Below are 13,106 nucleotides of genomic sequence, written 5' to 3' on the forward strand. Positions count from 1 at the left end.
ACACGAGATGTTTCAGGTAAAAGGACTGTTTCATCTCTGAAGCCCTATACAGACGTAAGGGATTGTTAATGGCATTAGCTAATGCTCTGAGCTTGGGCAAGTTGCTTAACCTCTCTAGACTTCAGTGTCCCAATTTGCACTATAAGATGCTCCTGGCTCATCTTGTATTTGGAATTAAACTAAATGATCTCTAAGGTCCCTTTCAGATCTATAATTCTGTAATTTTAGTGTTCACTGTTATTATAAAGAGTATTGTGAGAATTTCCAGATAGATTTAGGATATAAAGGTATCACAGACCATCATGTGATAAAAGTATCACAAAGCAAGGATGACAAGTTGATTTCTTTTCCTGTGTGAATTATAGTTGATTGGTAGTGGCTGCCTGGAATGCAATGTTTAGAAGGACTCTAGGTATAGGGTTATAATGATTGATTAGTGATGTCTGTCATGGGCACAGAATACAAAGCAGTAGCAAGCATGCATCTCCAAGCTAGATGCTCAAAATAGCAGTCGTCCTAGAATTTCTGAGAGTAATGTTATTTTTCTTCGATTTTGCCTGATAATGTAGACACCTCTTGGGTGAGGCCAGGGCTTCCTGGAGGTAAACCCAGAACTCTACAAACTTGTAGTAAATCACCCTTCTCCCTTTCATTGCTTCTCTTTTTTATTTGTCAGGCAAATAAAGCAAGTTAACATGACTGATTAATTGATGGTTGAGAAGCAAAATCTAGACTCAGAATCTTTCTACCTCTCTGAGACTCAAACATACATATGGTCTCTGTTCTTGAGGCAATTGAGAATGTGGAATAACGTAAAAATTCTACATATAAACATGAACCCCTTCATCCAATAAATATGTGTTGAACACCTACATTGTTCAGGCAAATGCATGACAATGAAAACATAGATCATCTTTCCAGAAATAAAGCCTTTCCCCCTTCTCGTTTCCACTGACTGGTCATTATGTGTGGGTCCATGAGCTTTCTGAATGTAACCCATATTTCCCTCCTCCTATCCTCGTGGTGAGGAAATGATAAGTTTTGGGTCTAAATCCCAGGATTCCTGAAGGAAATATACCAGTGAGCCTTCTTAGATCTCTCATTACACACGGGGGATGCTACCCAGTCCAGGAGAGATCTTCCCAGCTCTCAGGTACCATCCTGTTGCTCAGTGTGCTTTTGAAACCGGAGGATGTTCCCATTCTTCCTTGTGCCTAGAAGTGTGGAGAGGCCTCTGCATCTCAGTTTGGGGGTCATGTGTATTGATTCCACCTGTCATCACTTCGTGGCTATCCAGAAATGTGTCTCAGTGGAAGAGTGATGTAGGCAACCCCAGCCCCTCTTCTCCCTTCCGGGTGGTCTGCCTTTGCCATAGTAACATTGGCTTTTGGTTACCCTCCCTCAGTACTGGTCTTTCTCCACTGTCCAGGCAGTTCCTGAAAAGGCTGCACTAACTGAGCGAGTGATTACTTCATGACTTGAAATAGCTTTTTTCCTGTCCCAGATATGACACAGTCACTTCCCCAATAGAGCCATCTCTCCAGGAGGAACAGCGCGTCCTTGTAATGAAGCCAGGGGGGGGGGGCGGTGTCACATGATCAGACAGCAGGGTGGGGGCCTCCTAAGACCTTGTTTCCCCTTAAGCTGTTGGCTAGGAGTTGTTGACAGAAGCCTATCTGTGGCCAGGAGTTGTCGACAGAAGCCTATCTGTGACAGACCCTGGCAAGCCATCCCCAGCCTGCCCTCTTCTAGGGTTTCAGTCCAGAACAGTTTCTCCAAGGAATACATGTTAATGAATGAATGTCTAGGAGGCTGATGGCAAGAATTTCTGTGGAGCATCTTTGGTGGCCCCATGCCTGCACATGGTTCTGCACTAGAAGAATCAAGAAATCCCCATGGCTGGTTACCCTCAAAGAGGCCATAAAGATTGGACAGGCAGCCCATCTTGCTGATTTGGGGAATTCTTGGCCTAGTCTGCAGCCAGTTGGAGTAGAGAGTGTGAAGCAGGGGGAGGAAAGGTTTTCCTTAGGATTCCGGGTCACATGGGAGAGAAAAGGCATCTACGAAGGATGAAGACCAGCCCAAGCCCAGCCCCAGACTCCCGGACTTCGCAGACATGGTCGAGTTTTATTGGGAAGTTACCAGGCGCTCCAGGGGGAACATATGATTTAGGCAGCCATGCGGGAGCAGGGGTGAGAGAGCTGAGAAAGGTCTTCAAGAGGCCCAAGAAGGGGAAAATTAGCTGAGTCAGAAGCCAACAAGAGGAACCTGAACCAGAGGAACTTGGTCTGTAGTCAGACCTCACACTGGGAGAGGTGGGGTTTTGTCTCTTTTTTTTTTAAACTCTTGAATTTCTGGGGTTATAAAAATCTGGAGGAGACACAAAGTGATCTTACATTTATTTAGTTAAACCTTCCAGTCAACTAAAAGTCACCTTTTGGGTGAACGGGAGAATCCCCAATCAGACTAGGAAAAACCTCCGGAATGCCAGGAACCTGGGCAGATTTTCCAGGGCCATCTGGTTTTGCTGCTCACCCCCTTCCCTTCTTTCCAAGAGTGAAATAGCAGATAAATCCAGAAGCTCCAGGGATTTTGACCTCTGGAAGAACTGAAGCTGGCTGCTAGCCAGATGAGGCCACATAGCTTTGATTCATACATGGGTGGTGGGGATAGCTGCAGCGGTTAGAGAGCACAGTTGCGGACGACAGAGTTCACCGCAGCGGCTCTCAGGCAGGAAGGGATTTCACTGAGGACATTGCGAGGCTCGCAGAATTCTAACAAGAGCCGCGGAGGGGCAGGTTCCAGGCCGAACCTCTACAAACACCTCCCAGAGCCACGCCGCAGGATTGGGTTGGCAGGGACTTGCTGCCCCTGCTGCCTCCCACCTGGCAAATCTGCCATTCCTGCCACCTGCTGGACCCACACAATACGTGCCTGCATCCCTCCTGTTCCAAATCAAAGTCTCAAGGGTGTACAGCTAAGTGGCAAAATGTAAGCCACATGTGTGTACCCAGCAGCAAGGGAAGCTGGGAAATGTCTACACACGCGCACACACGATTGACGTGAATATCCTTAAAACACGAAGAGATTATGCCAAGCCTTTCAGGAAGTAAGGAATGATGGAGATTGGCTGCAGGGGGTCTGTGAGCTGTGGCCCGGGCTACTCAGGAAAAGGCAGTGTGAAGAAAGTGCCCCGCGGTGTGGGTGAAGCAATGGATTCTCTGGTGGGCCTCCCTCAGTAGAATTGCGCTCAGTTGGTCCTAGGCAAAATGGAGAAGTAAGAAATGCTTGTGTTCTAGATTCTTCACACAACCAACTGTCATCACCATTCATTTATTTTTAAGATGCTTCCAAAAAGACAGTTGAGTCACCAGGGTATTGTTTTGCATACTACAATACTAGTCCATTGTGGGCATTCTGAAAGACGCAAAGGGTTAAACACATGGCTGCTGGTCTTCCTGGGGAGCCAGGCAAACATATACTCACGTCAACCTTATAGCAGTAGCCGTGTTATGAAAAGCACCAAATGAATGGTGCAGACAATGGCAGTCACGTTGCTCAGAGGAGAGCTGTAGTTTGGATGGTCAGGATGGCTTTTTGGAGAGGGCAGGACAGGAATTTGGCCTTGAACAATGGGTGGGATTTAGACAGACAGTCCTGGAGTGTGGGCATGAGGTGAAGGTTGCTTGGAGTAGGTGCGGTGTGTGTATGTCAACACAATCCACTGGAGGAATGGTCAGTTATGAGCCTAGAAGCAGTGCAGGGGTGAGTAGAAGAATTGTGGGAGGTAACAAGAGAACCTTGAACTAGGACCACGTTTTGGAGAATCTTGATTGCTCCATGTATTAATCAGGACTACTTTGTTTCCAGTGATAAAAATCCACTTCAAATTAACTTAAGAGAAAGGGAATTTATTGGTTCATCTCATTAAAAAGCCCAAGGCATGAGTTTGAGACACGGCTAGATCCAGGTGCTCAGCTGTTGTGAGGATTCAGCTCTGGGTTCATCTGTGTTGGTTTCACTTTCCAGCAGGCCTTCTCCATGTGGCGGTTCCTGGCAACTCCAGGCTTACATCATCTTGCTTCAGCAATCTCTTGCTCAATGTTTCTAGCAGGATTCTCAGAATTCTCAGGGCTGAGTCTTGTTGATTGGCTCTCCTCGGTCATGAGCCACTCCATACCCCCATCAGAACTAGAACTCTGACCAGGGGAATAGGGGGTCTCTCACTGACCAGTGACATGGCCCAAGAGGGCCCATGACCATGGGGAAGGATGGTTGCTGTGGCAGATGCTGTTGGTGCGTCATCCTTATTTCCTTAGCCCTTCCCATTTTAGTGGATGTTGGCTCGATTTCCATCTAACACCTGCTTCTCTTTGCCTGGGGGCTTTCCAGGACCACCAGAGCCCACCTCTACACATTCAAGACTGGCCAAAAGTGCCAGGGAATGAACCTTTCCTAAGAGCAGTCCTCCACCAGAGGTTGATGGAATTGGCGCATACAGACTCCAGCCCTCTTATCTCTTGGGTGGGAAAACTCTGAGGTTCTTGTTCTATAATGTTTCTCAGAGTTCCCCAGTGGGATTCAGTTCCAGTTACCCAGAGCAGTCACTTGAATGCTAGTAAGCTTGCTCTTTGTTGAATTCTTTCCCTTTCCCGCCTCACTTTCCTACTTCCCTGCTGGTCTTTCCTGAGATCACCTCCGATGTAAACCACTCACCCTGAATCCACTAGCCCAGAGTCTGCTCTTGCAGGAACCCACACTGAGAGATTCCCCAGTGGAAGAGCAGAGTGCTGTTGCCAGAGTAAAGGGGAATGGTTACTGCGTAGGTGGAAACAATGGATGTCAACTTCCCTTGGTCAAAAGATGGGGCCTCTTTCGTTTCCTTGCTTCTAATTTGTCTACTTCCTCTTAGGGATGGGAAGCCAGGTCCTTGAGGGAAAGGACCCAGCTTTCTCACTGTGGTGGTCCCAGAATCTGGTGCACAGCAGATGCTAAAATGATGTTTATTGTATGGAATTGAATTTTATAGGCAGTGAACAGTGATAAAAGAGTTTCCTGAATCCATGACTGGCAGAACGTGTTTTGTTTTCCCACTAAGATTAAATAAAGTGGAGACGGTGTGCAGTGTATGTTGGAGGGAGGGAATCCAAGGAGAGGTATTCGGCAGCAGTCATGGTAGTTTGGGCTTGAGGTGGTAAGGGTCTCTGTCATAGAGCACCGTGACTAGCACACGCTAGGTGCTCAATAAATGTTTGTTGAATGAATGAAGGCTAGCGGTTGTATAGGTGGTCAATGTCATTAAGCTGATACTCAGAAGTCAGTTGAACAGCTGAGGTTGGGCTGCGTGGTTGGACAGAAGGCTGAAATGTTTCAGGGTACGGGACTTCATGGGGAGTTAGGCTGCAGACTGAGCACTGTAGGCTGAGAATCCTTAGTTTCAGGTTATTGCTGTGTGTTCCTCAACCCCACTTTCTTTCCTCCTGGGCACATGGCTAGACTACATTCCCAGTCTCTCTTGCAATTAGGTGGGGATGTGGGTGAGTTCTGACCAATGGAATGTGGGTAAGAGTGCCATATACTACCTCGAGGCTTGGCCCGTACAGCATTTCCTATGAGCAATTACACTCCCTCTTGTCTTTGATTTGCTAGCTGGGTGCTGAGGATGCAGCGGAGGACTCCAAGGACATAGGAGGTGATAGAGCCACTAGGGTGAAGGGGCTTGGGACCCCGGATTGCTGTGTGGAGCAGAGTTCGTCACCCTTAGTTTCTCACTGGTCTGGAACAAGAGTGAGAAGTACACCCATACTGTGTGAAGCCACTGAGATTTTTGGATTGCTACAGAGTGGTCATTTGCTACCCCATTACAAAATAACTCATTTGAAAAACAAAACTCATTTGAAACTGGGGAGGGAGAGAGTGGAGGCCAGCATCACCCGTTAGGGCAGAGTCCTGGCTGCGATTTTCCTCCCATAAACTGAGAGCAGACGGACATGCCCATAGACATAGGGGGTTGGGAGAGAAAACTGATCACCAGGGAGGTTTTGGGCCCCTTCCAAGCATGAAGGCTTTGGGGTGACAGGGATATATATCCAAGTGGAAGTTCAATGGGACGTTGAAAAGAGGCCCGAGATTTGGTTAGAATCTATTCTCAAGGAAGCTCTCACTGAATCAGGAGAGGAGTGATTTACCTGAGGAAGAGCTTGTAAAGGGAGAACAGTATGGGGTCCCGGATGGAATCATTGTGACTTTCCAGAATCAGGGGATGGCAGGAGGAGCTGATAAGGGTGTGGTCAGGAGGGTAGGAGATGCCTTTGGAGACTCACAAGCCAAGGGTGGAGAGATACTAAAGAGATTATACTTCACACGCTGAAGAGAGCCAGAAAGGGCCTTACTTCTCCATGGACTAAGATGAACTGAGAGGAAGCTCATGGTGTGGGAGTGGAAGTGGGAAGGAGCTAAGAAGAGAAACCAACCATCTCTGAAACCTGGTAAGTCTGCCTACACCATGATCAGCCGGTGAGGGTGCAGCGGGAGCTGAGAGACCTTGCTTCGCCCTGGGAGCTGAGCTGGTAGGGTGGAGACTCCCCCGGCATCCCTGGGAGTGCTTTGCACCAGGACACAGGGAACAGGGAGTTGCTTTTTATACAGGTGTCTGAGGTGGGGGTGAGAGAAGGACAAAGGATGGGTAGCGTTAGGTGCCCGTGAGCAGAAAGGGGCCAGGACTCAACTACATTGGGGTGTAACTGCTAACATGACCTCCTCTGGTACACAGAATCCGCTCAGGTCCTGGAGGCTATGTGAGTTATATGTTACAGCTCCTCTGGTCACGTGAGTAACGCAAAGCAAGCTATTCCACTGTGCACCAGCCGTGTGTGTGTTCGGGCACATTTGATCTTACTAAGCCTCAGTTTTTTCATCCATAAAATGGGGCTTAAACAATTCCAGGTTCCCCAGGGGAAATCAGAGAACTCTTCTTGAAAATAGCATGAATAGAATCTAGGTGGCAAAACCAGCTGATGTTCTTGAGGGTCAGTGCCTTTCCGGAAGGGTAAGGGTCTCCGCCTGGTTCCCTGATATATTTTCCTGTTCCTCTAGGACAGGGATGTACTATTGGTGGTCTTCGGATCTCAGCTTCTTGGATGGGAGCTGGAAAACCTCACGCCTCACAGCTGCGGCCCCCTTGGCGCCAGAGAGGTTAAAAGATCATGGGTCTGATCCACCCGTGAGAGGCAGGGCGGGGCCTGGAGTCTGTAGCAAACATTTTGAGGCCATTCTGTGTGCCAGGCTGTATGCCAAGGGCTTTCCTGGGTTATCATATTCCATTATCCTCATGGATGCTCCACAGGGTAGGCGCCAGGACTAATCTCCACACTGCAGAGGACAACACAGGCTCACGGAGTTGAAGGAATTTTCCTCCTCAAGGACACATGTCAGTTAAGTGCCAAATCAAGAACTTGATCCAAATGGTTTGGCTTTGAGACTCCTAAAGACTGATCATCCTGGGGAAACTGAGGCAGCACCTGGGCAATACTGGCTGTTGGGGGAGGAGCCTCCTCCCCTCCCAACACACAGGGGATTGCTATGTTGGTTTAAGGCATCTGGAAACAATCTTTAATGGGCAGCACTTTAGGACAATCAATGACTCCTTTGCAGCTGGTGAGGGAAGGGCTTCTGGAAAGTTCATTCAAACTATACCAAACCGTCTTTCCGGATAATGATAATCCACCTACCCCTCCCCTCCCCATCTCCTCCCACTCTGTGTTAAGGAGCAGCTACTAGTTCTAGAGAGTGTCCCACTCTAGACTCGGCCCTCTTACCTCTGGATGTCCTGGTGGTTATTGCTCTGTGGCCTCCTTCGTGGAGGCCTTACCTGATACTCCAGCCTAGATGGAAGCCTCTCATCCCCTCACCCTGCTTTATTTTTTCCATGGTACATGATGTGTGTTGTTTTATCCTTAATGGAATGGAACTGCCTGAGGAACAGGATTTTATTGTGATCAGTTGTATCCCTAGTACCTAGAACAGTACTTGGCACACAGCAACTGCTAATAAATATTTGTTGAATGCATGCCTGGTTCCCAAGCGCCGCGCTGAGTTCTGCCCATGCATCATCTCGTTGAATCCTCAAAGGCCTGTGGTTTGCCCCACTGGGCCCTGGCACCAATGTCGGGAGATAGTCAAGTAGACATGTCCCCTCACACCCCTCCCCGCCTCCTCCCAGCAGGACCTAGGTGTGAGAGGCCCTAAGGCTGGACCAAGCAGACGTCGCAGGCTGTGAAATTCACAAGGCTGGGAGTTCAGCGGGATTCCACCCTGGCTGCTGTTAATGGCACCATCTGACCCCGGCACTTCCGCACCTCTCTTGGTGTGAAAGTCTTTAAGGGTACAGGACGATCACAGCTCCCAGAACCTTCTTTCCAGAAATTAGCAACAAACCAAAGAGGAGAGAATCACCCATGGATGAGTTGGGGAGGGGGGGGACTTCTGCCCCTGCCCCCTGTAGGCCCCGGGGAGGGTGATCTCAAGACATTGGGGTGGAGGGGAGAGCTTGGAGTGGATAAAGGGAAGTTTTTTGGCCTTCTCCTCCTCTCCTCTGACTCTTGTTGCTGCCCTCCACTGCCTCGGGCTCAGGGGGAATGAGAGCTTTGGCCTGGCCAGAAGTTGCCCCAAGGAGAACCAGAGTGAACTGGACAGCCCCCAGCTAGTGAGGGGCTCCTTTCCTAGGCTGGGCCTTTTCAGAAAATGGGAAATTCCACTATGCCACACCCCGAGAGCTGATAGCTTACCCCCACCCCCCTAATTATATAATGTATTTAGAGCTTTGGGTGGCTCACCAGATTTCCGGGATGAATGTTTATAGTTCTGGGAAGGCAACGCTGACCTGCCATGCAAAGTCGTCCTCCTTCCACTTCCTCCTCAATCTGGACTGTAGTGGTCTCCTTTTCTCTGGCCTGATCCTCCCCATCCACTATTTAAAATAAACTTCCTCTCACTCAAAGGCTCCTTGCTCTTTGGTTAAGTAACAAACATTTATTGAAGACTTCTCGGAGTTGAAGCTGTGCCCACGATAGTGGATACGACAGACAAAACCGTGGCCTTCTCGGGGTTTACAGTTCAGGGGAGAGGCCTTTCTACAGCCCCCGATGCAGGCCTAGTTCTGTGTTCTTGGTGTATCTTGGTACGGCCTGGTGTATCTTGGTACGGCCTGGTGTGTGGCAGAAACACGTCCATAACTTATTAGCATTGTAAAAACGTAACTCAGTCTCGCAGAGGACCCCCCCCGCCCCCAACCACCGCAAACACACCATCCATACCACCTCACACAGCTCTCCTCTCTTCCTGTGTAATCCTGGAGGCTGCGTTTCGGTTCCACGAACACCAGTACTTGGGAGGGGCTTTTTCTGACTGTGTGGCCAACGCCGCAGCCGGCAAACATTCTTAGGGGCCGCCCAGGGCCAGGTGCCCCAAGAGGGTGGAAGCGGGAGGAAGAATCCATCCTCACCCTCGCTCCGGGCATGCCATCTGGGCCTCCGGGAATACAGAGCTGGGAGGTGAGAACTGGGAGAATCATCAACCTCAGCAACCACCTTCAGCTCCCCCTGCAGTGGGGTGAACATCACGCCGTGAATTTGCCGTGTGGTTTGGACAAGCTTCCCGAGTTTTCTGCCTTTTGTTATGATACCATCAGCTGTTCCCTCATAGTTTCAGGGTAGGAACAACACTCTGTTTATCTTCGGCAGCACGAAACTCTGTGGGTTTGTATACACAGGAGGCCACCAAATGTCTGGAGAAGGAGGAGTGAGGTGAGAGGGTGCAGACCTTTGCCTAAGTGGCAAGGGTTCCCTTCTTGCCTAAGAAACTGGTCAGAGGTTCCCAGCCTTGGGACAGTGCTCCGGGGGCCTGCATGGACACGATGACAGCCTAGAGTGACCCGGGGCTGGTTAAGGGGCAAACTCTTGGGCGTTCAGCATGGAGAAATCTTTGACATGAATCTGGCCTCCCCCCTGCCCTTTCCCAGAGCAGCAGACTGAGTTTCAGAGAGGGTATGTGTGACCAACTTAGCTCTTAGTGGAAGGGCTGGTCAGGAATTGGAGACGCCTGTCCCTTAATTCATTGCTCTTCCACCCCCATTTTTTATGTAACCCATCAATAGTAATTTAATGTCATACAGATGCATGACTGCATTTTCATGATCAAAAGTACAAGCAGTATTTTTTTGGTAAGAGGTTTAAATATTCCCAGGAGCCTGAAAAAAAAAAAAAAAAAAAAGAATACAACTTTCCCCATTGCCTGGATCACTTCCCTGGAGGGATATTACGACCCCATAGAATTGTCAATATAACAGAACTTGAACCTGTTGTACTGAATGGGGCTTTAACACCTGCTCCAACTCCCACATCTTGGAAATCTTTGGGAGGTATACAGGGTCATCTATGTGGATGCGCCTGGGCATATGCGTACATGCTACAAAGGGAATTTTGTCGTAATAGTTTTTGTTGCATCAATATCTCAAGGGAATTTCTGGAAGAACTCGTTTCTTCTAGAAGTGCCCATTTTTTGAAGAATCTGTCCTTCTTTAGATGCTCAGGCTGTTATTCATTGCCAATGGCAATTATTCATTGCCAATGGTGGTCAGTGTTCCCAAGCTTTGCTTTTCGCATGTGTAGGCGATACTGGGTAGAAAGTGCCCAACTTTCTATACCAGAAGTTCAATTATAAAGTGGTTATGGGACCTGGGAATACATTTTCTCATTAAAAACAACATTATATATGGCTATGTGGTTTGGTTAATCCTTGAAACTTGTTTAACTTCATATATAGTTGAAATGCTGCCCATTTGGAATTAATGTAAGCATGAAACACTGCTTTTTCACCATCAGTGCTTAAATAGAAAAACTATAAAACCAAATAAGAATTCCTTTTTAATTATCATGAATGTTGGTGGTGGGGTGAGCAGTTTTATTAGGCGTGGAGGCAGATGAAGACTTTGAGAATTCTAGATGGGACTTTTAGATATTCTGATGGCTTTGGGAGTGATGGTCCTGATTTTTTTAATATGGTTAATTTGACTTTTAGGGGCATTGTTAGCCCCACTGTTTAAGTTAATCAGATGTGGTTAGGGCTTTGCTGACAAATGGAATAAAGTGAAGGAAGAGAGAAAGAGGGAAGCATTTTCCCTCTTGAGATCACTAGGTAGGAGTTGGAAGAAAGTGGGTAGATGAACTGCCTGTGTATGTGAGTGGGGAGACCCTACAGTGTATGGATCCCCCGGCACTGATGTTTTAGGGGAAAGGGAAGCAGGAGAGAGCTAATGCACAGCCCACTCACGTGGCTCAAGCCCAAGGGTCAGTGGTAGCCCAGAGCCCTGAACTCTCCCTGTGTCTGATGGGAGTCACCTCAGATCAGCATGTCAGCACCATTCTGGCAGCCCAGGCCCAAACAGTCCCAAGAAGGAAATATTCTGCTCGGCAGCAGGAGTGATCCACTTTCCCTGATGCCTTCCTGAAATGTGAACCCAGCCAGAACCGCAGAACAACTCTATAGACATGAAGTCAAGAGCCCTTTGGGACATCTGGTCACCCCCATACATTTGGGGAGTGGGGATAGGATAGGGGAGGGGGTGGATAGAAGGGTTGGAGAGCATCCCAAAGGGAAGATACAGGGTCTGGGGCAAGAGAGGGGGATTTAGAAAATTTCAAGTGGGGCATAGCTACACTTGTCTAAAGGCAGTACTATGTGAGATGCTATCCTGAGATGGGCCCAAATAGACTTTGAATGGCAAAGAAAGAAAAGAAGAAAAAAATTTGCATTTCAAGTCTTCCCAGTAAGAGAAGAAAGGGGATGGTGGGATGAGATGTGGTCATTTCTGTGCACTGTCTGCCAGCAACATTGGCCCTACCCCCCCCCTGGCTTGGCTCAAGTTAAAGCAAATAAAATGATGTTTAACTGACATCACGAGTGCTGGTCCGGGAGAAAGCAACCAAAAACTCACTGTGCTTGCAAATGTTTGGGTTAGAGAAATAAGGTTGGATGAGGATGGCCTGAAGGTCATAAAGCCTATGGATTGTTTTTGTTCTTAAAATCTATCTACAAGTCACACCAGCTGTGGATCTGAACCACGTGCTTTTGGTCCCCCGTGGAAATGCTTTCAATGAATTCAGGTTTCTTAAGAAGCCATTGAAGGATGTTTTAAGAGACAAAATGGAACTCTTTGTCACATTTATGGTAAGAATGTCGTATTCTTTGTAAGGATCAACAGAAGAAATTTCTCTTAGGTCTTTGTTCTAGGAAGAGTTGTTTTTCTCCTAAAAAACTGGATTTTATTTTATGGATACTTGGAATCATATAACTGACCCTGTCTCTTTTTTACTGCTTATATTAAAATTTGAAGCAATCTTTTTTTTTTTTTAATTTTATTTATTTATTTGAGAGAGAGAGAGAGAATGAGAGACAGAGAGCATGAGAGGGAGGAGGGTCAGAGGGAGAAGCAGACTCCCTGCCGAGCAGGGAGCCCGATGCGGGACTCGATCCCGGGACTCCAGGATCATGACCTGAGCCGAAGGCAGTCGCTTAACCAACTGAGCCACCCAGGTGCCCTAAAATTTGCAGCAATCTTGAGCAAGTATATCTACCCTCACAACCTGCAGAATTAAAAATCTCACTGTTTGCATCTTCATCTTTTTTTTGTTTGTTTCCTTCTTTTCTTTAATTTCCTTGTGTATCTATTGTTTTGCCTTCATCATAGTACATGTATTTTTAAAAACTCATCTTAAATTATTTTGGGAACAAGGTGGTTAACTAAATACAAGGGTGGCGAAGGGGCGCTAGCTCACACGGGTCCATTTGCTGACTGTGGTTGGGTGGCTTGAACAACAGGCTATTCATAAGTACAGGAAATTTGCAAGACTGATGTTAGAAACTCTGGAAGTACCTGCACTATTTATAGTTGCATTTTTAAACAAATTCTTGAATCTGAGCGGTGAATATGTGCCATTCTAACTGAAAAGGTAATTATCAAATTCCTTAGTAGTCATTTGGCCATAGTATGCAAGTACCTGTACACTCGGGGGAGCAAGAGACTGGGGATTTCTTTCAGCCAAGCTGCA

The sequence above is a fragment of the Phoca vitulina genome, unplaced genomic scaffold (assembly GCF_004348235.1).
Source record: "Phoca vitulina isolate PV1807 unplaced genomic scaffold, GSC_HSeal_1.0 scaffold7, whole genome shotgun sequence".
Classification (NCBI taxonomy): Eukaryota; Metazoa; Chordata; class Mammalia; order Carnivora; family Phocidae; genus Phoca; species Phoca vitulina.